Below are 20479 nucleotides of genomic sequence, written 5' to 3' on the forward strand. Positions count from 1 at the left end.
CGAAGACGACGACAACGACGACGACGACGAGGACGAGCGATGATAGCGGTTAATGGAAAATTGCAAAGCTGTCACTACGACACATTATCATCATCGTGTACGTTTATACGCTCAAATACAATAATCCATAACTACATTCGAATTTATTGACACATTGAAATTATTGACAGTCTTTGTCGTAAAAAAAAAGAAAAGAAGAAGAAAAGAAAATTTGACGAACCATTAAGAATCAATTGTCGAGTCGAGTAGTCGGGATTCATCTTGAATTCGGCCGATCTTACATACGATTACTTCGTTGTTTGAAATAAGATAGAAAAGAAAAGGAGGAAAAGTTTCGTAAGGATCGATAATTAAGACGGGACGATAAATGTGGTGATGAACGATTATTAATTAATTATCCGTCCAATTAATGACGTGTTGCGTTACGTATTCGTATAATTTTTTTCTATCTCTCTTTCTCTCTCTCTCTCTCTCTCTCTCTCTCTCTCTGTCTTCCCAGATGAAATAAAGAAAATGGGATATTCTGATCTTGGAAATCGAGAGAGGAATCTCGGTTTATCGTCGGACCTCGTCGAGGTCGCGAGAGTACACGCGAGGAGAGTAGGTACGTCGTGGCTCGACAACCGTGACGGATGAGCGGGAACGCGGGTCAAGGAGCGATACGCCTTTTAAGGATGGCGACGCCTGTCTCAGGACGAATTTTCTGTCGGGAGTCAACGTCCACGTTATAAGAGATGAAACTTACGCCTTTACCGGTTTGCCGGATCGACTGGTTGGCCGGCGTCGATCAAACGATTTCTTTAGTGTGGGGGCCACGGTATTTGATCGATGTCTCGACGAGTTTTGCGAGCGGACTCTCCCGATCGAGCATTTTTCAACGAGCGAGATCTCTGGATCTCGATTATTAAAGGGAATTAAACATTCGCGGAAATATCTCTGATAGATTTGACGTGAAAAAAAAAGAAAACAGAAATTTCTTTCATTTTTCATTTCATATATATAAGTGTGAAATTCGTTATAGGTATTTCGACATTTTAGAAAATATTTTCCATTCGATTCGATTTGAAGTTACGTTTATTTCATCACATTGATTAAATTTACATTGCAGATTCGTATAGTAGAGTATGCATGCTTTGCCCTTACGTGTACGTATATATTTTTTTTTCCTTCTTTTTTTTCTTTCTTTTTTATAAGAGTCATCCTTTATAAAGCTGATACGAAATGGTCATGATCGGGAATCATTTGTATCGTTCTTTAAGCTCATTAAAAATACGTATTTTCTCTTTTCTTTACATTTTTCTTTCTTTCTCTTTTTTAAACCGTATACGAGATACACGAGCAAAGAGAGAGGAGCTTCTTGAGTAACCGAGGTTCGTTCGAGCTTATCATCGAAATAATGTCGTAGCATCGGCATGCGTCTCGGTTCTTGAGTCGAGATCAGTCATTCGAGAGTCGAGAGAAGTCGTTTCTCGCGATCGCGATCTCTCTCTCTCTCTCTCTCTCTCTCTCTCTCTCTCTCTCTCTCTTTCTCCTTCTCTCTTTAATACCGAAGTAAGCGACCGACGGTACGCTCGAACTCGAAGCGCACGAGTACGTTGCACGGGCTTCGTGGATCTCGATCGATTTGTTTCTAGTATACGTCGACATTGTATTGCGCGAGTCATCTCTCTCGTTTCTTGCCTCTTCAACTCTCCGCGCTTGATTAATCGCGCTACGCTCTGGAGCCACGTCGTGTAACGCCCTTTTCATCTTGTTTCTTCCTATTGGTCGCGTTGAAAATCGAACAATATCGAATCGTTACTATCCTAGAGAGTACTCGTGAAATTTTCTATAATTTTTGATTCCTATCTCTTTCTCTCTCTCTCTCTCTCTCTCTCTCTCTCTCTCTCTCTTTATTCCTTTTTTTCTTTAACAAATATTTCTTTCAGCGATACAAGTTAGATTGGAAATTAAAAAAAGTATATAAATCTTCTAGACATCGGATATATGAAATTGATCTAGACGAAGGAAGTCTAATCATTTATTTCACATTCATCTTGCGACATTTATCTTTGCAATATCTTTCCTCGCAAAAAACCTCTTCCTCACTCCCTCTCCCTCTCTCTCCCTCTCTCTCTCTCTCTCTCTCTCTCTTTCTCTCTATTATTTCGTAGCACCGTCGTAATTTCATCGATCTCATTTGTCTCGAGTTCCTGCACCTTTTCTTTCGATTTAACAACATATTTACCAGCGATGATTGGTCCCTATTACTAGCGTCTCATAGATATTATCTCGTTATTACGTACGGTAGTAGCCGGTAAATGGCGGTAATTTTTAGTTTCTCTCTCTCTCTCTCTCTCCCTCCCTCCCCCTGCTACTCTCCGCCCCTTTTCCCTCCCTTCGCTTCTTTACAATATTATCGTGCAAATCAGAATTTTCACTGACGATTCGAGCAGGTACATACCCATATATATATATAATATTTATACACATATATTTATATATATATAATGTATATAATAATATATATAATATATATGTAATACACACATATACAGACACATATATATTATGCGTGGAAACAGCAGTTCTGGAAGAAGGAACGGTAGCAGCCGCCCATGTTCTTTCACGATTTCACTGGCGGTTGCACGTAGCCTCCATCTATTTACATTCCCCCGGTGAAGAGAGTTGGCCGATCGTACGATGATGATGCACACGCGTGTGTGGAAGCAAAAGGACGCTTCGCAAATAGCCACGCTGAACTGTAACTTTCTCGAGCGTTAGCGTCCATACGAGAAAGAGAGAGAGAGAGAGAGAGTAAGAAAGAAAGAGAGAGAGAGAGAGAGAGAGAGAGAGAGCAGTTCTCGAGAGCAGCTGGACGATCGCCTTTCACGAACGTCCACATTTCTCTCTCTCTCTCTCTCTCTCTCTCTCTCTCTCTCTCTCTTTCTCTCTTTTTCTCTTTCTCTTTCTCTCTCTTTCTTTACTATCTTTTCTCCCATGAAACGTGGCGAGGTTGCTACGACTCGATAATATCCTTCGGAAATCACCCTTTAACAGATATTTTTCGCGACTTTTCGTATCGGATTAAATGATAAATAAAATCGTCTGTCTTGTAACACGACAAGTAGTTAATCGTTGGTTTTAACTTAGAGGAGGATGGACATAGAGAGAAAGAATAGGTGTTCCTGTGAAGAATGTTTTTTTTTTCTATTTTTCGAAGAATCGCGTTTGACTATTGAAACTTTCTGGCGCGGACTCGACTCGGCGGAGATTCGTTCTTCGAAAATTAATCGTAACGTTCTAATTAATCGTCGATACTGGGGGCATGTAAGAAGGAAAAAAAAGAAGGAAAGAAAAGAAAAAAGAAGTTGGGAACGGAGTGAGTTTCACGGGAAAAATTCTTCCCTGCGGGTCTACTTCTTGCCTGTCAAGGAAACGATCGTCTGTAATAAATTTGATTTATCGACTCCGGCTCGTTATCGTGAAAGCAGAGGAGTGTATCCTATCGGATCGCCGGATGACGACGTCGATGTGCACCGTATGCTCTCGAGACGGATCGTTTTATAATTTCGTACGGTGCATGCTGTGATGCACCGCGATTAATCCGCGAACGATTCGATATTACTTTGCTATAGGTGCATATACATATATATGTAGAAATATATATATATGTATGTATGTATGTATGTATGTATGTAAGTACATATGTAAATATGTATACAAAGAAGGAATAGCGGTACGCTTTTCTTTCAAATGAGTCTTGCTTAGAGACTTTGATAACTATCTTCCGGTGTTTGTTAAATTGTGAATTCACGAAACTGTTAATAATTCTAATAAATATTCATCAGTCATTATTAGCTTTTAGATCGCGCGAAATTGTTCGCCATTAATAAAATCATACGAACGGAAATATAAACTTGTAGAAATTAATAAGTCGTCGTAATATGTTCGAGTTTCTTGAGTGTGTGAGATTGGGAATAGTGAGAAGAGAAAGAAAGAAAGGATATAGATATTGTAACTGAAACGAAGAGAAGAACAATAGCGGATAATGGGTAAACTGTACGAAGTGAAAGTGTAATTAGCATAGAGTTTGCTCGGCTCTTCTCCACGATCAGGGTCACGTAGCGGGAAAAGGAAAGGAGAAATAAAAAGAGGAAGAGAGAAAGAGAGGGAGAGAGAGAGAGAGAGAGAAAGGGTGAAGGGTTCCACTTCCACTCGGTTCGTACAAAGTCGGCCGATTTATTAAGCGTACACACCTGCCCCGCCGTCGTTTCTGGACAATAAGCTCTATCTCGATCTCTCGAAAGGTCCTCTTACCGTCTTGCCAGCAGCCAGCCTTGCGGGAGCGATGTATCGCTCGAAATAATCGTGTATAGCGTTTCACTGCGAAGGTACCTTCGGCCATTGTCCTTGAGAAAGAGACAGAAAAAGACAGACAGACAGAGAGGGAGAGAGAGAGTAAATAAATAGAATTGAATTTTATTATAAATTATCAGCTGATTCGCAAAATATCAAAAAAGGAGACAAAGATAGAAAACAGAGGAAGAGAGACAGAAAAGAAGAGTAAGTAAATGCGGTGAATTATCGGCTGATTTGTAAAAAATTATTAATTAAATTTATTATTTATTTATTCAATATATATATGTGTGTATATATATATACACATATGTACGTATACGTATTTATATATATGTATGTATGCGAAGAGAGACTCGTATCGTAAGTCAAGCGTGTTAAATTCGCTAGTAAAGGACACCGTGTATTAGATTAGTTCCAGATCTAGCTGCATTATACGTATGTCTGTTCATATGTAAGTATAAGTATACACATAGCTGTGTACAGTTGAGAGTGGGTGGGTGGAGGGAGGGAGGAAGGGAAGCTTGCGATGAACTAAGGATGTCATGCACTACTGCGATTAGTTCTCCCGCTAGTTGTCGTCTCCGCGGGACGTCTTCGTTCTACGTTTCCCGCTACGTTCTGGCTTTACCTCCCTTCGCATTTCTCTTTCTCTTTCTGTGTTTCATGTATACCTTCTTACGTACGAGACGCGCTTATACAGGGTGTTTCTTAAAAATATCTTATAGTATATCAACGTATTAATCGTAAGGAAAGAAATAAATACAAAAGAACGATCGTTTACGATTATATCGAGAAAGAAAAAGAAGAAAAACTGAATGGCAATTTCTAATCGACATAAGAAATTTAATATCAAAATAATTTTAATCGATTCAATGATATTTCGTTGGAGAAATATTATTAAACAAATTGCGATCATTTTGAAGATACGTTCACGGATGAGTTAACGAGTGTTATTTCCCTGTTTGATGGATAAATTATCTAATATTTATTTGACTTTTGCCGGTCGATAAGAAGCACCCTGTATATGTCTGTCTTTGTCCGTTCCACGGTCCCGTATATCCGCTACTTGTGCAAATCGCAGGAGTCGGACGAGCCAACAGGTTCTATTTCTTTCTCTTTCTTTCTCGAACAGGATGCATCGTTCGCTATGTCGTCGTTGAACGTCGCGCGGCTCACTCTTTGACCTCTCTTCCTGGATCACGCGGCGCGAATGGGAGGACCGATCCGGACGGAGTCTACTGTCCCGTTTTTCTCTCCCTCGCTTCACTCTTTATCTCTTTTTCTCTCCGCAACGCGAAAATGATTTATGAGCGAACGGCACACGTTTACGTACACATGTATATATTTATATATATATTATATATTCACATACATATATATTTGATGTAATTGTGCGTGTATAATACACACGTGTGTCGCGAGCGTTTAGCCTCATTATTGACCGGTGCCCACCATGTAGGATCGGCCATAAAGTTCTTACTTTACTATTAGAATTTGTGTTTTGTTACTACGAACGTTAGATATGCTCGATGCGATCATTATGATCGTTTGTCTCCTTCGAATCGACTTTAGATTTTTTTCTCTTCTCTTTTCTAGTTATTTTTCCTTTCTTTCTTTTTATCGAATTTATTTCTATCGAATTTCGGAGCTTGGATGAAAGCGCGCTCGGCGCTCGTGAACTTCGGATTAATTGAAATTTATTTGTTGGTTTCGTTATATGAACGATTCAATGATTTTATGCAAAATTACATAAAGTTTATTTTTAGTTTATATATATATATATATATATATCTTGAGAAATATAGAAGTAGATATTATCTGTAGAAGCAAATTTTCTTGCACGATGTTATCATTTTCTTTTGTTTATTCTTTTTTTTCAAAAGAAAAAATATCATCGCGAATTGGAGATCTCTGTAACATGAGAAAAAAAGGTATCTGTACGTACGTATGTAAATATATATTTGTTTGAAAACTTTGCATTAAACTTCCGCAAACGTTGTCCTTCGTCCTCCAATGTCGCGTCCTTCGACTCTCGCTCGATTCCGATGCTAACGGTCGGCCGTTAGCGGACCTTGAGCGGAGATCTTGGTAGAACACTCACGTAATTTACTTGTTCTCTGCGCCGCCGGCATCGTTCTCGTTAACTCACCGATCGCGAATTAAGGAGAGAAAGAAAGCGCGGTGTGTGCGTTAAAAGGAAGGAGAAAGGACGACAAAAAGACAGAGAAAGAGAGAGAGAGAGAGAGAGAAATAAAGAAATGTACGTAAAAGAAAGACAGAGATATACATATGAACGTATATACATATTTATATATATATATATATATATATATATATATATATATATATATATTATATATTTACATATATTTATATGCAAACATACACACGTATATATATGTATATATTTATATGTATACATACATATATATTTTATATATATATATATATATATATATATATATATATATATATCTGAAAGATCGATCGAAGAATCACGATCGAGGTCGCGCATACGTTCAGCCTGTCTCGTTTTGCATGCATGAAAGAGAGAGATAGAAAGATACTTGGCGCTTCTCTCTTCGAGAACGAAGGAAGCGTAACGACGTCTCTGCTGGACGGTTATGCAAATCGTTCGAACGTCGACGTCGCGATAAAGGGAAACGCGCTCGCCGCTCATTTTCGTCCTCCTCTCTTTCTCTCTTCCTCTCTTTCTCTCTCTCTTTCTTTTTCTCTATCTCTTTCTTTGGTGGACCGTCGCCTCGAAAAGATCAACGAAAGATCTTCTCTCTCGTGGAGATAACGACCTCGTCCTCCCTTTTGATTCGTCGGCTTCCGGCGTTCGACGACCTCTCTAAAGATCGCGAACTTCGACGATGATCTTACTCGGCGATGCGTTAGATCGCGATCGATGCTACCCCATAAAAATAAATCCTCTAACATTGGTTTTTTTCTTTCCGTCAATTTTCCCTTCTTCCTTCTTTTTCCTATTTTATCTTTCTTTTTTTCTTTTTCTTTTTTGAATTGGCTCTTTTCTCTTATTGTTTTCTTTGCTTCCTCATTTTCATTTCTCCTTATAAGAATTTATTAAGCGTATCGGTAAGTAAGCATTAATAATACTTAGGTAAAACGGTGTGATTATAAGCGAGACATTTACGTATATCTCGTAATATATCGAAGAAACGTTTCGAAAATTTTGAGATAGTCCCATTACGTATCATTTATTTTCTACCGGCTATAAACGTTCTTATAAACGTAATTAACTATAAAGTTTGTTAGTTTATCTTTTAACGTGTCAACTTTTATCGTGAAGTATCGATTTCAGTCGGCATTACTTATTAGATATTATCTATAACGTTTTACTTACCTCAAATCTAGTATTAGATCTAGATATACGGTCGTAACGTCGAAAGAAGAAAGCAATGATCTTTTCAATATTACTGTTCTTAAGAAAATCGTATAATTCTTAAGAGAATCGTACAATTTATTATTAATATTTAATATTATAAAAATACTCGACATTTTATCGTAACGCTTGAACTTTCTTAAACATGAACAAATATGGAGAAATATATATATATATATAAAAAGAGAGAGAGAGAGAGAGAGAGAGAATAACTTGGACTGTAAGAATTTGCATTTATTCAAAAAGGCCGCCCACGAGGGAGATCGGAGCAAGTTCTTTGGCAGGACATTCGATTGTCGTCAGACTTTAATTGGAGGTCCGACGATCCGATTTCAAGCATGGTCACCGTGTCGAAGGAAAGGAGTCACCGATTATTGGATGAGAAAAGAAAGAGAAAGAAAGAAAGAAAGAGAGAGAGAGAAAGAGAGAGAGAGAGAGAGAGAGAGAGAGAGAGAGAGAAATACCCTCTCTCTACCATCAGAGATGCCGGACGTGCCTCGCACGGATGCCCCGTTAGGTTCGTCACTCTCTGTCCGCGTCTATCGGTTACCTCTCTCTTTTAATGTCCGCCATGGTGTCACCGTGATCCGGCTAATTGGACGCGATGAATTCGCTTGCACGAAAAAGAGAGAGAAAGAAATAGAGAGAAAGAGATCAAATAAAAAATGAGACCAAGAGAAAGAGAAAAAGACAGAGAGAGAAACAATGAAACGGGGTAAAAGACAGATAGAGAGAAAGAGAGAGAGAGAGAAGAAGAGAGAATGATAGACAGAGAAGAAGATAGAAGAGAGAAAGAGAGAGAGAGAGAGAGAGAGAGAGAGAGAGAGAAAGTCGTGGTAGCAGCTAACAGGATCGTAGCATGCCGTTCGACTACCTCTGCACACGGTGGACACCGCGAGTCAACGATCGTTAAATTTAATGGTTCCCCTCGTTAATTTCATAAACCGACAGTTTCGCGTACGCAATTACGAATTACGCAAACGACGCGCCCCGTGTATATCGACGTTCGCTCTCTATAAGAGAGTACCGGCGTGTACGTTCGGACGTTGCCTTTATTAACGGCTCTTGTCGTAACGAACGTTCGACGTTTCCATTTTCAGTGGTTAACTTCCACGAAGGAGACCCGTCCTTTTTATTATTTTTTCAGGATCTGGGGTATCGACTTTAATCTTTACGTAGATCGACTCTGTTTTTCTATGGTCCTCGGCGATGATGTTAAGATATATATATATGTAGCTAATACCTAACTAAGTGATATACTAGTACATAAATATACGTGTGTTTTTTTCTTTTTTTTTTTTATAGGTTTTGTGTTTGAGTATTTATGGATCCACATTAAGTTTAACATGGTTGCGGTAGCAGCAGGTACGGTTTTCGGTTATAAATCGGACCGAGCTGTGTAATCGGGCCGCTGTGACGCGCACAAAAGGCAAGTCAATAAATCTGTCAATATTAATCCACACCTAATTGATTCCATTAGCGGCGGCGTATTTCTCTGCTCGTGCGATCGTACGAGCGAACCCGTTCTCTTCGAGGTTCGACGAAACGCATCGATTCGTCTAACTATGCGTGTCAAAGAGCAGATCCTCGCGCTCGATCGAAACGATTCTAAACGGAGGAGAGAGAGAGAGAGAGAGAGAGAAAGAGAAAGATATAGGGAGAGAAGATCGACGCGAGGTCGAAGGTCACTGATCGGAGCTCGATCCTACTCGTTTTCGATACTCCGATCCTGATAAATCGTTCGTTCGTGAGAATTGCTTCTTCAGTCATTATTTGTTTCTTTTTTTCTTTAGTTTTCTTTTGGTTTTTTCTTTTTTTCTAGAAATCGCTTTTTTTTCGTGGAATATTGAAATCTTACATTTCATTGAAATTGTATTAATTTCGTTTCTTTTCTCTCTTTTCTTTTTTTGATGATCAAGTATATATAAATCAAATATATAGATAGATCATATAGATAGATCAAGTATCGATCGTCGCCAAAATTTCAAGGCGTCCAATTGAGAAATCGGTTGTGAAATTTTCGTGTTCAGAAGGACGCTGCTCGATGTCTCGAGTCAGTTCGAGCGGATATTTTAGCGAGACACAATGGGACCGTGTATAAGGGAGGAAAAGGTCACGATCCTATTGTCCGTACGGACGATCTCTTTAATCGTCGAATCGTTTCGTCACCGTTCCCTCAACAAGCGATTTTGCAAAATGGCGTGGCGCGTCTGTCAACTCCGCGTCGGTTACCACTAGGAAGAAGGAGGTCGCGAGACAGGTTCTACGATTCTACGAAGAATCCTTTCGAGCGAGTCGTGACAATGATAATCCGATCGTTCGTTCGACTCGTTCTTGCGACAGAAACGGTGCCGTGACGGACAGAAATAAATAGAAATGCAATTTTCTCGGTCGTGCTTCGACGACCTATCGACCGATACACGATGTCTAAGAACGTCGTCCCTTAGAAGAATAAAAAAAAAAGGGAAGAGAAGAAAGAGAAAAGAGAAAAGAAACAGAAAAAAGGAGAGAGAAAAAATGTAAATCACGAAGGAGGACTTATTTCTATCGAACGACTACTGGCATTAGGGACATGGTCCGATATATCTGCTTTTTGTGCGACACATTATCACGATCGGAAAATACAAATTTATCTATCAATACGTACGTAGAATCTCTAATGCATGATCATGCATATGTATATACGTAACTATTAAAAACGATTGATGAGATTCATTGAAAGATAGAAAAATATATTACATAGAGGATCAATGTGAAAGTAGTGAGAAGCAGCCACGTGACGTCCAAGCACCGGTGGCCCATCGGTGAGACTCTTTCTCTCGCCCCCTCCGCCCTCACCTCCCTGCTAGCTTCCCTCCTCTGCCATACTAGGAGAAGCAACAACCCTCGTTACGGTGAGGCTAGGCGTAATCAATTTCACACATTGATTAATACGAAGTAAATGAATACCTGGGAACCTCTCTTTCTCTTTCTCTTTCTCTCTCTCTCTCTCCCCCTCTCTCTCTCTCTCTCTTTCTCTCTCTCTCTCTCTCTCTCTAGTTCTCTGGCTTCGTGATGCGAAGCTCCGGCCGCAGGAGCGAGAGATGATTTATCCGGCACGGGTCGGGGGGTGCCTGCCACGCGTAATTATCATACGACAGCCGATTAAAATTGCGGCCGTGCTCGCGTTCAACATCAATTTCAGCTAATTACATGCATTTTCACGTCCAACCGAGCACCAAGCGTTACGCTACTCGCCGAACTTGGAAAAATCCAACTGGTACGTGCCGGTGGACCTGATATTCTACTCGCCATCCTCTACTTTACCAGTTAAACGATCGCCATTTTGACGTGCACCGAGATGATGAACGCGGAACCGCTTCGTTTCGAGATATGTAGGTATATAGAAAGAAAGAGAGAGAGAGAAAAATATCGTGTTTTCACTCGCTAAGAGATGATCGATCGAAAATCGAGATCCGTAACTCGTGCGCCTTATATTTAGACCGTATTAATGTTATATAAAGGATATCGTAAGACGATAGAAACGATTTTTGTATACGTAAATCGTCGAAATTAGATCAGAAAAGATTCCCTTCTATTCACCCTCTGATACAGATTATTTAAAGAAAAAAAGAATAAGACTAATTTGTAAGTCGTTTATCTGAAAAAAAGGAACAAGAAGAAACGTATAAACAAGAAAAAAAAAAGAAAAAATAGAAAAAAGAACACGACCATTTCAGTGTTGATTTCGCAACGTAAGAAATAAGATTCCAGTGTACTCACCGAAACGACGAAACGTCGATTTTCTCCGCTCGCTGATCGCCTTTTTGCTGTCTCTTCACCCTAGTAGCGAAGGGTCGAATCTTCTTGCGGAAGTTCCGCTTCGTTCGTATCCAAGCCACGCTCGAAGACACTCTGGAGGGAAAGCCCGTATTGCAGTTTCTACTTTTCGGAAGCATGTACGTTATCTCTTCGTTCTTCTGACTGTGAAACTTCAGTTCGTCTTTTTTCTTAGATCTTTTTTCGATGTCTATGTTAGAAACAAACGTCGATCTGTTATCTTCGATCGGAGACTTTTCGTTCCCGTAATCGCGAATGGTTTCGCTAATAGATCGACTTTTCATTTCATAGTTGGTACTTATATCGGAACTACCAACGTAAAGATAATTGGAAATTTTTTGATAGGTCATATCCAAAGCAGGAGTCGAAAATATTTCTTTATCCGTATAGGATGTGCTCGATGATAATTTTAAATTGGGTACCATCGTTTGATTCATTGAAAATCGTTGACTTTGATCGTAAGCTTGATCATGTTCGTTGCTCGACGAGTCCAGATTCTTATAATCGTTCTCGAGTTTGATCGACTGTTCGCTCTGAGTAATGCTATAATACGCATCCTTGTTCGTTGGATCGTCTAAACTGGAGAGCGTCGAGGATGCCCTTAAACTCATCGTATGCATACCAATGGCCGTCTCCTCCAATTCGGCCACCCTTCTCTCGAGAAAAGCTATACGACGATCACGAGCTTCAAGCAGATTAAGTGCCTTCTTCGCGCGACATTCTTCGTCCAAAGCGTTCCTGCAACGATATAAATTATGTTCTAATATTATTAATAATTAATTCTTTGTTTTCTTTTTCCTTTTTCTTTTTTTTTTATTCGTACTTTTTTTTCCCATAGAAATATGAAAGTGAAACGAGGCAAATCGATGTTAATAGTACATATTATAGAACATATTAATACGTCAATTGAGAAGGTGTTAATTAGAATGATCGCTCACGTCAAGTCCATAGCCACGTATATCCACGTAATCTAAATATATATACATACATACATACATATATATATATACACATACATATGTACATACGATCTGTCTATTCCCATGCTTACGATCAATGGAAAATCGTTTTAACCAGGTTAGAACGGCTTTAAAGGACCGTTCGCGAGCAACGTCAATTAATATCCCGCATACTCATTATTAACGTTCGTGGAAAGCTTCGGCGATGGGCGGCGTATACTCGGTCGAGTTCCCGACGACTTAAAGTGCTTAAGGAAACCGAAATAAATTACGACGCGGAGAGAGGTGCATATTTAATTCGAGCAATTAATGCCGTCTTGTAAAACACGCCGTTGGGGTGGCTCCATTCCTGTAGTCCTCCCTCTTTCCTGGCAGTAATGAGCCCGATAAATCAACTGGCTCTGCACTCGAAACTTCGCGGATAACTTTGAGCTTCTGCATTTTGTTTCTGGCCGTACTGCTGTTGCTGCTGCTGCTTCTGCTGCTTCTGCTGCTTCTGCTACTACTACCACTACTACCATTGCCACTACTACTTCTACTTCTACTTCTCTTCCTCCGTCAGATTTTTCGTACTTTCCGAGGACTCGATAAATGCTAATGGAAAAAGTAGTACGAGGTACTTTCGATCGAGAGAGAAATAATGTTTTTTCTAAAAAAAAAAAAAAAGAAGAAAAGAAAAAGTATAAAATGGGAGGAAAAAAAGAAAGGGAAAAGAGAAAATCAACTACCAATGAGAATATTCGATAAAATTAAATGAGAAAAGAGGGAGGAAGAGGAATATCCGAAGAATCTTTGGTCGAGTGAAATTTTTTGTAAGATCGATATATCCTTTCTTCTTTTTTCTCTTATTCGCATAAGAACTTTTTTATTTTGTCTTTTCTTTTCCCCTTTTTTTTGCTTCGTTTTTTGTTTTTTCTTTCTTCGTTGTTTTCTTCCTTTTCGAAGATTAGACGAGAAAGTGATGGCTTTTAATGCGTTCAATCAACGTGGAAGATCGCGTACGCTTAAGGCGAATTACGAGGAGCGAAGGATCTCACCCCGTGCATCTACAAATCATTGAATCACCCCTCGAGAGAGACGGTAAGCGCAAATTTCACCGTAATCCAGCGGCGTTCCCTCGGATTTATGGCGATTAATTAGGCATAAAAATCTGGTCGTTTGGGAGAAAAAAGAAGAAGAAAAGAAAAAGGAAAAAAAAAGACAGAAAAGAAAAGAGAAAAGAAAAGAGCGCCGCAGATTGCCCCCGTTTAATCTTCGAATAACTTCTCTCTCTTTCTCTCTCTCCCTTCTATGTTTCTTTCTCTCTCTATTTTGCTCTGGAGAGATGGCCAAGATGACGGCTACTGATGTCGGGAATTCATTTAAAGTAACGCATCTAACGTTATACGGGGATCCCTCGGTGACTTTTAAGAAATATCATTTTTATTTCGTTCCGCCGTCAGAAAAGTTTTGCGTTTTACTGTACCAACAGTGACCTAGATAGTTTTACCTGGATAGAGTAAAAAATGATCACGTATACTCGACTCCTCGTTATAACGAACGCGGGATTATTAGTTATGTCTAGAAAGCTGGATAAAAGTAAAAAGATAGATAGACAAACAGAGACTTATCCCGGTGTTTAGATTGATCAACAGAAATGAAGAGAAAAAGAGAGAGAGAGAGAGAGAAAGGGAGAGAGATAAATAGATGGATAGATAAAGACAGAGATAGAGTAGAATTAGCGAAAGGGTGGGTCTACTCGGCAAATACTCGGCCGTTATATACGAAAGGAAGTTGTTTCCGTAGGTAGGAGAGCTCGTAATACGGCTTATTAAAATTACAGACGGTCCGGTACAAGGGTCTACCCAGCGTCCAGACCACATCCCGTCTAGGGAGCAACCGCGACAGAACCAAGACAGCTCGTGACCAAGAGAACGAGAGGAGAAGAGGTGAGGAGGTTAGCAAGTTCCAAGTCCATTCCACGGGACTGCTTTATACGGACATCCAGGATCTCGACCACCAGGGATTACTCTTCGAGGTCTGCACGAGGACGAGAAAGCTGCGAGAGACCATGAGAGGAAATAGTGCATCTCTCTCTCGCTCTCTCTCTGTCTCTGTCTCTGTCTCTCTCTCTCTCTCTCTCTCTTTTTCTCTCTAGCACCATGGCGATGTCCTGGATTAATGTTATTGCTTTACCAATTCCCCATGAACTCGCGGACAAAGCGAGCTTAACGATCACCGAGCTCTCAGCTACGAACGGTAATGACGTTCCTGGATATCGTCGAAACTCTCGAGGAGCTCGAGCTAGCTGGTCACGAAGAGGATACGTCTTGATTAGAAGGTTTAGAAACGTGCGCCGTCGTTGATATTTTGCGTAGATAAGGTGTTCGAGCTTCACTGCGAGAGAAAGAGAGGGAGAGATTGATCTAATTCAAAGAGAGAGAGAGAGAAAGGGAGAGCGAAGTGTAACATTAATCGTTCTCATTTACTTTCGCTTTCACTTTAGATATTACTACTGGTTTGGTTTTCTTTCTCGTTTCTTTTTCTTCCTTCTCTTTTCTTTTCTTTCTTTTCTTCGTAATAACATTCATAAAAGTTCGACTATCCCGTTAATTTACAGTATCACAGTATTGCACCTTTTCTTAATATTAATAATAAGGTATTAATTTAAATTGGTAAGAGGAGAAAAAAGAAGGATGGAAAAGAAGAAAGAGATGGAAAAAGAAAAGAAAGATATCGGTCAGAATTATTAACGGAGAGTAAAAGTTTTCGTGAGAAATGTTAAGATTTAATAAAGAGTACGTCGGGCTCGTCGTTCACGATGATTAAATCGACGACAGGATTCATTGAATCAAGCGATTATGCGTCGTCGTTTCTCAGCTGCGAAAAACGATATCCGGCGAATCGAGTTAAAAATCTATGCGAGTCATGGTACGTATCCGTGTAGACGCCGACACACCACGGCGATATTAATTACGATAATTGCTAGGAGGATGATGAACGATCCGCTCCGCTATCAGGCCGAAGGTCTGAACCAAGCGGAGATCTATTCGTCCGGATATTATCCACTGTGCGACAACGATCTTGCTCGTCGTATAATTAAAGTCCGCTAATGAAGCTCTTCCATAAGGACGGTACCGGTAGTCACGTTGCTTGTCTTTTATCTTGCATCGAAAAAACTTCTCTTTCTCTCTTTCTCTTTCTTTCACTCTCTTTCTCTCTCTCTCTTTCACTCTCTTTTTTCTTTCTTCTACACGTTCATTCGCAAGACAGAAATCCTCTTTGAATTTCGACGAACGTGTCTTACGTCTATCGTCGAGCATTTTTTTTTTTTTCCTTTATCCACGATCATTGATAAAAAGATAATTCGTAACGTAATCGATAGTACCAAGATGCAATCCAGATTCAACACGAATGATTATAATCCTTTTATAAATATATCATTATTTATTATCGATCCTTATTCGAGGTTTATAATAAGAACTTTGCTAAGCTTAGAAAGAGAAAAATATTTATCATAGACGACCAGACACAAACTGGTCGTTCGTAGGAATGTCAGACAGTCATCGAGGAGGTATCCATCAAGTTCGCACCGGACTGCTTACCGAGGATACCTTTTGACGCTTCCGAAAAAAAGAAAATAAAAAGGGAAAAAAGAAAAAAGAAAAGAAAAAAGAATAAACGGGCTAACATTTGTCGAGCTGAGACCGAGAATGGTAAAGAACGGTCTCGTGACACAAGAGCCGTAATTACGTTAAACGATTTCCGAGGTGGCTGCTTCGTGCTTCGTACTAACGATTGTAAATGTGATGGTGGCAAGTCGGGAATAGTCCTTTGGTAGTCATCGAGGTTGCCTTTCAGAAGCAGTTATACGTCCTTGCCTCGCGTGAATCGAAAGATTAGTCGATTCCTACGATCCGACTCAGCCTGTATCGATTGTCCAAACGAAACTACGCGACTAAGAAATATATATATATATGTGTGTGTGTGTGTGTATGTGTATGTGCATTATATGTAATAAATAGAAGCGGCACGACGACTATTCTATTTCTCTCGAGTTGGCGATGAAAGTCGATACAAGCTATATTCTATGACACTGCATAACTGAGATCCATCCGGGCAACGGGTACTTTTCATTTAGATTTTTCTTTTCTATTTTTCTTTTTTTTCTTTTCTTTTTTTTTTTCTTTCACGATAAATCGAAAGTATAAAAAGTACGAGAGAGATTTTTATGAGACGAACGATCAGCCATATCTTTATTATTATTCAACTATTTCTTTAATTTCTTTACGATATTTTTGCTCGATGCATCGTGTAATTCTCGTTAAATATGAACTTTAAAAATTTTCACGATTAGATTATAAGATCGACGAAAGTAAGATTCGACGGTAAATGCGAATAATATGACTTTCGTTCTTTTAATTAAATATATTCTTATATCGTCTATTAGAAATTAAAATGAGACACATGAAAGACGATGTTAAATACCAAGTAAAATTTTTTTTACAAACAAATAATTCGATGGAATGTCTTCCATCATTCTACGTTGACGTAACCCGACGTGAAAAAAATTATGTTCGAACGATCGAAAAAAATTCTTCCTCGTATTTTTTTTCTTTTTCTTTCTTTTTTTTTTTGATGAAAAGAACGAGATATAACGAGCAGAGAGAGAGAGAGAGAGAGAGGGATGGAGATTCGAAGTTGTATTTTCTCACGAGCCTAAGATCGGTCACGGAGACGAGCTTTCTCTGGTATCAGATATAGAAGACTACTTTTCCAAGTCAGTGATTACATAAGGTCGAGGATGCAACGTACCAACATATAAACCTACGTAGAACTAAAGCTTAGGAACGTGAACGCGTACACATTGTAGATATACATACATACATACATAACTGCATACCTACATACATACATACATTTTCACCGTTTATACGTATATGCATGTACCTACATATGTATACTATACCGAGGTGTTCCTTTTAGAGGAGGTTCCTTCTTAACGATCTCTCACACGATACGGCCTAATGACTAGCACGGGCATCTCTTCGGACCGATACGGCATTCAAAGAAAGACCTTGGAGAAAGAGTGGGTATCCGTCAGTCTCGTGGACCAGAAATTGTGTTGCAAGTCACGCTACACAGGGCGAAACGAAGAGAGAATGAAAGAGATAGAAATAGAGAGAGAGAGAGAGAGAGAGAGAGAGAGAGAGAGAGAGAGAGAGAGAGAGAGAGGGAAGCTTCTGAACTCTGAGGGACGAGGAAGATCCGTACTTCTCTCTCTCTCTCTCTCTCTCTCTCTTTCTCTTTTTCTGTCTCTTTCTTTTTCTTTTTATCTCTATCTCTATCTCTCTATCTCTCTATATCTCTTTTCTCTAACGGCCGTGTGCAAGCGGCAGTTCTTTTAGAGTATCCTCGCCTTACTACCGAAGAAGCGGTTTGGAATCCACCTTATTGACAGCTTCACGGCTCCCGAAAATATACCCCTATCGTATCCTCGCCATATCGTTTCTCTCTCTCTCTCTCTTTCTTTCTATCTTTTTCTCTCTTTCTGTCTGTCTCTCTCTCTCTCTTTCTGTTTTTTCACTTCGTGAAGTAAAAGAACGCCGGAAATTTCTTTCGTTCGGACTACCGGCTGGATTTCTCGGGCAAGATTTCAACGCTATCCGTGCGTTCATAAATAAGCTTAGAAATCAGTGTAGATATTTACGTATGTACGTATGTATATATATATATATATATATATATATATATATATTCTATATAAACGAGTGTTTGGTAAATCTTTCGATCGATTAGAAAAATCTTCGTAACCTCGTTAAGAAATAATCTATAGGAAGTTGAAATCGTCAAGAGTGTATTATATAGTTATCGTCCTTTTTCTCTTATTCCCTCTCTCTCTCTCTCTCTCTCTGTATAAGCGTTCATTTCATCGTAATCTTAAGTCTTAAGGCGGCAAATCATCGTTCGAGAGGGAAAGGTGGGTGGGGAAGGAGGAAGAAATGCGAGACGATAAATCAGCGTTTCTTGGTAGATCGTCGTCGTCCTCGTCGTCTTCCTCCTCTTCTTCTTTTTCGTGAGATTTTGTATTTCCGTTGGCGTATACCCTACGGACGTATCACGAAGTAGGAACGTGGAACGTGGATGACAGGAGATGGTGGAAACGGAAGAGCGAAGAGAAGGATGGTTAGATGGGTATGTACGCTACGAGGTTGGCCATTAACACCTCCCGGACAAATCACTCGATTTTCTCGGACGATTTTCCCGTAGCACGTTCGTAGCAAATAAGGAAACACGATGTATCACCCGTGGGACGAAGAGGAGAAAGAGAAGTAGGAGAGAAGGAGGAGGAGGAGAAGGAGGAGGAGGAGAGGTGGAGGAGGGAGGAGGGAGGAAGGAAGGAAGGAGGGGAGAGAGCTAAAATAAGAAGAAAAAGAAGACGAAGAAGAAATGGAAGGGGATGCTTTACTACCCGTCGGTAATGACGAAACAGATGGCCTTGGTACGGACAAGGGCGAGAGAGGGTAAAACGAGGCAAAGAGGAGTTCGTGTCCCGTAGGAAAGAGAAGGTCGATGGTGTGGTTCCTTGATGAAGTGTGGCCATTATCGGTACAGGACAAAACCCACGAGTTCTTCTGACCGAGACCGAGCGACTTTATTACCCGCGAACACACGCTTCCTGAAATCCCACTGTGGGACAAAACGACTAAGACTACGTGAACGTGAACATGAACGTGAACGTGAACGTGAACGTAGACACGGACGTTGTACTCTCTTACGTTCGCTAGAACCTTAACGAGCTTACGACCAAAAGACCAGTCCTCTTATTTCGAGTCCAACCTTAATTTCTTTTTCCTTCGAACGATACAACGTTTCCCTTCTTTTCTTTTCTTTTTCCTTTTTCTTCTTTCTCTTTTTTTTTCTTTGTTTTTTCTTGTTTTTCTTCTTCTTTTTTCTTCTTTTCTTTCCAGACACATCGATCTAATATTGTCCCATCTAATCGTTCGATCATTATATCTTCCATGTTCCTTTGAAATCTATCAGGTTTTTTGTTTTTTTTCTTCTTTCTTTATCTTCCTCATCGATTCTTAATTTTCATATCATTCAGACAATTTTTTATAAATTTGATCGATTCAAATTCGAAGAATAGAAGACTCGTGACAATTTAATGTGATTAATCCTATCGATCTAAATGTATGGAACATTTTTATACTGTCCAGTATCTTTTAGCTACAAATATATATATACATGTAGATACACATGTAACATCTGACATCAAGTCTCAAATATTAACAACAACAACAATAACAATAATAATTAAAATCAAAGATAAGCTATAGGATTATATCGTTCAAGATAGAAATCGTAGAAAAATGTTAATGTTGTATATCACAGTCGGGTTTATCACGTGGGAAGAGGGACAACAAACTTCTTTGTCGTGTTCGCCGTGGACGAAAAACTTTATGAGCGGTTTATGAGCGCAATAATCCGCTCGTGAGTAACACAATACAGGCTAATTATAGAGGACGAGGTCCAGGCTGGCCGACAGGCATTAACGCACGCGTTAAACTCACGGCACGACAGCCTGGGTGGCTTCCCTATTTTCGTCGTTTTTTCTTCTCATTTTCTCTCTTTTTTCCCCTGTCTTCCCCACTCCTTCTCTTCATCTTCTTCTTATTCTCCTCCTCCTTCTCCTCCTTCTTCATACTCCTTTCCTTTCCAACCCATGCACTTCGCACTTTGATCCTCGCGTCGCTAATGCGTCTCTGTTATTTCAGTCCTTATCCCTGACAGTTAGACACTAGCTAGCTATAAGGCGACCTTTTCGATTCATGTAAACCGATCTTCTTCTTCTTCTTCTTCTTCTTCTTCTTCTTCTTCTTCTTCTTCTTCTTCTCTCGGTTGAGTTAGTCGTGTATGCTCTGATGATGACACTACCGTCTACGTTAGTAAAGAGAGCTTAACCTGTTTTCTT

The sequence above is a fragment of the Vespula vulgaris genome, chromosome 6, assembly GCF_905475345.1.
Source record: "Vespula vulgaris chromosome 6, iyVesVulg1.1, whole genome shotgun sequence".
In the NCBI taxonomy this organism is placed as follows: Eukaryota; Metazoa; Arthropoda; class Insecta; order Hymenoptera; family Vespidae; genus Vespula; species Vespula vulgaris.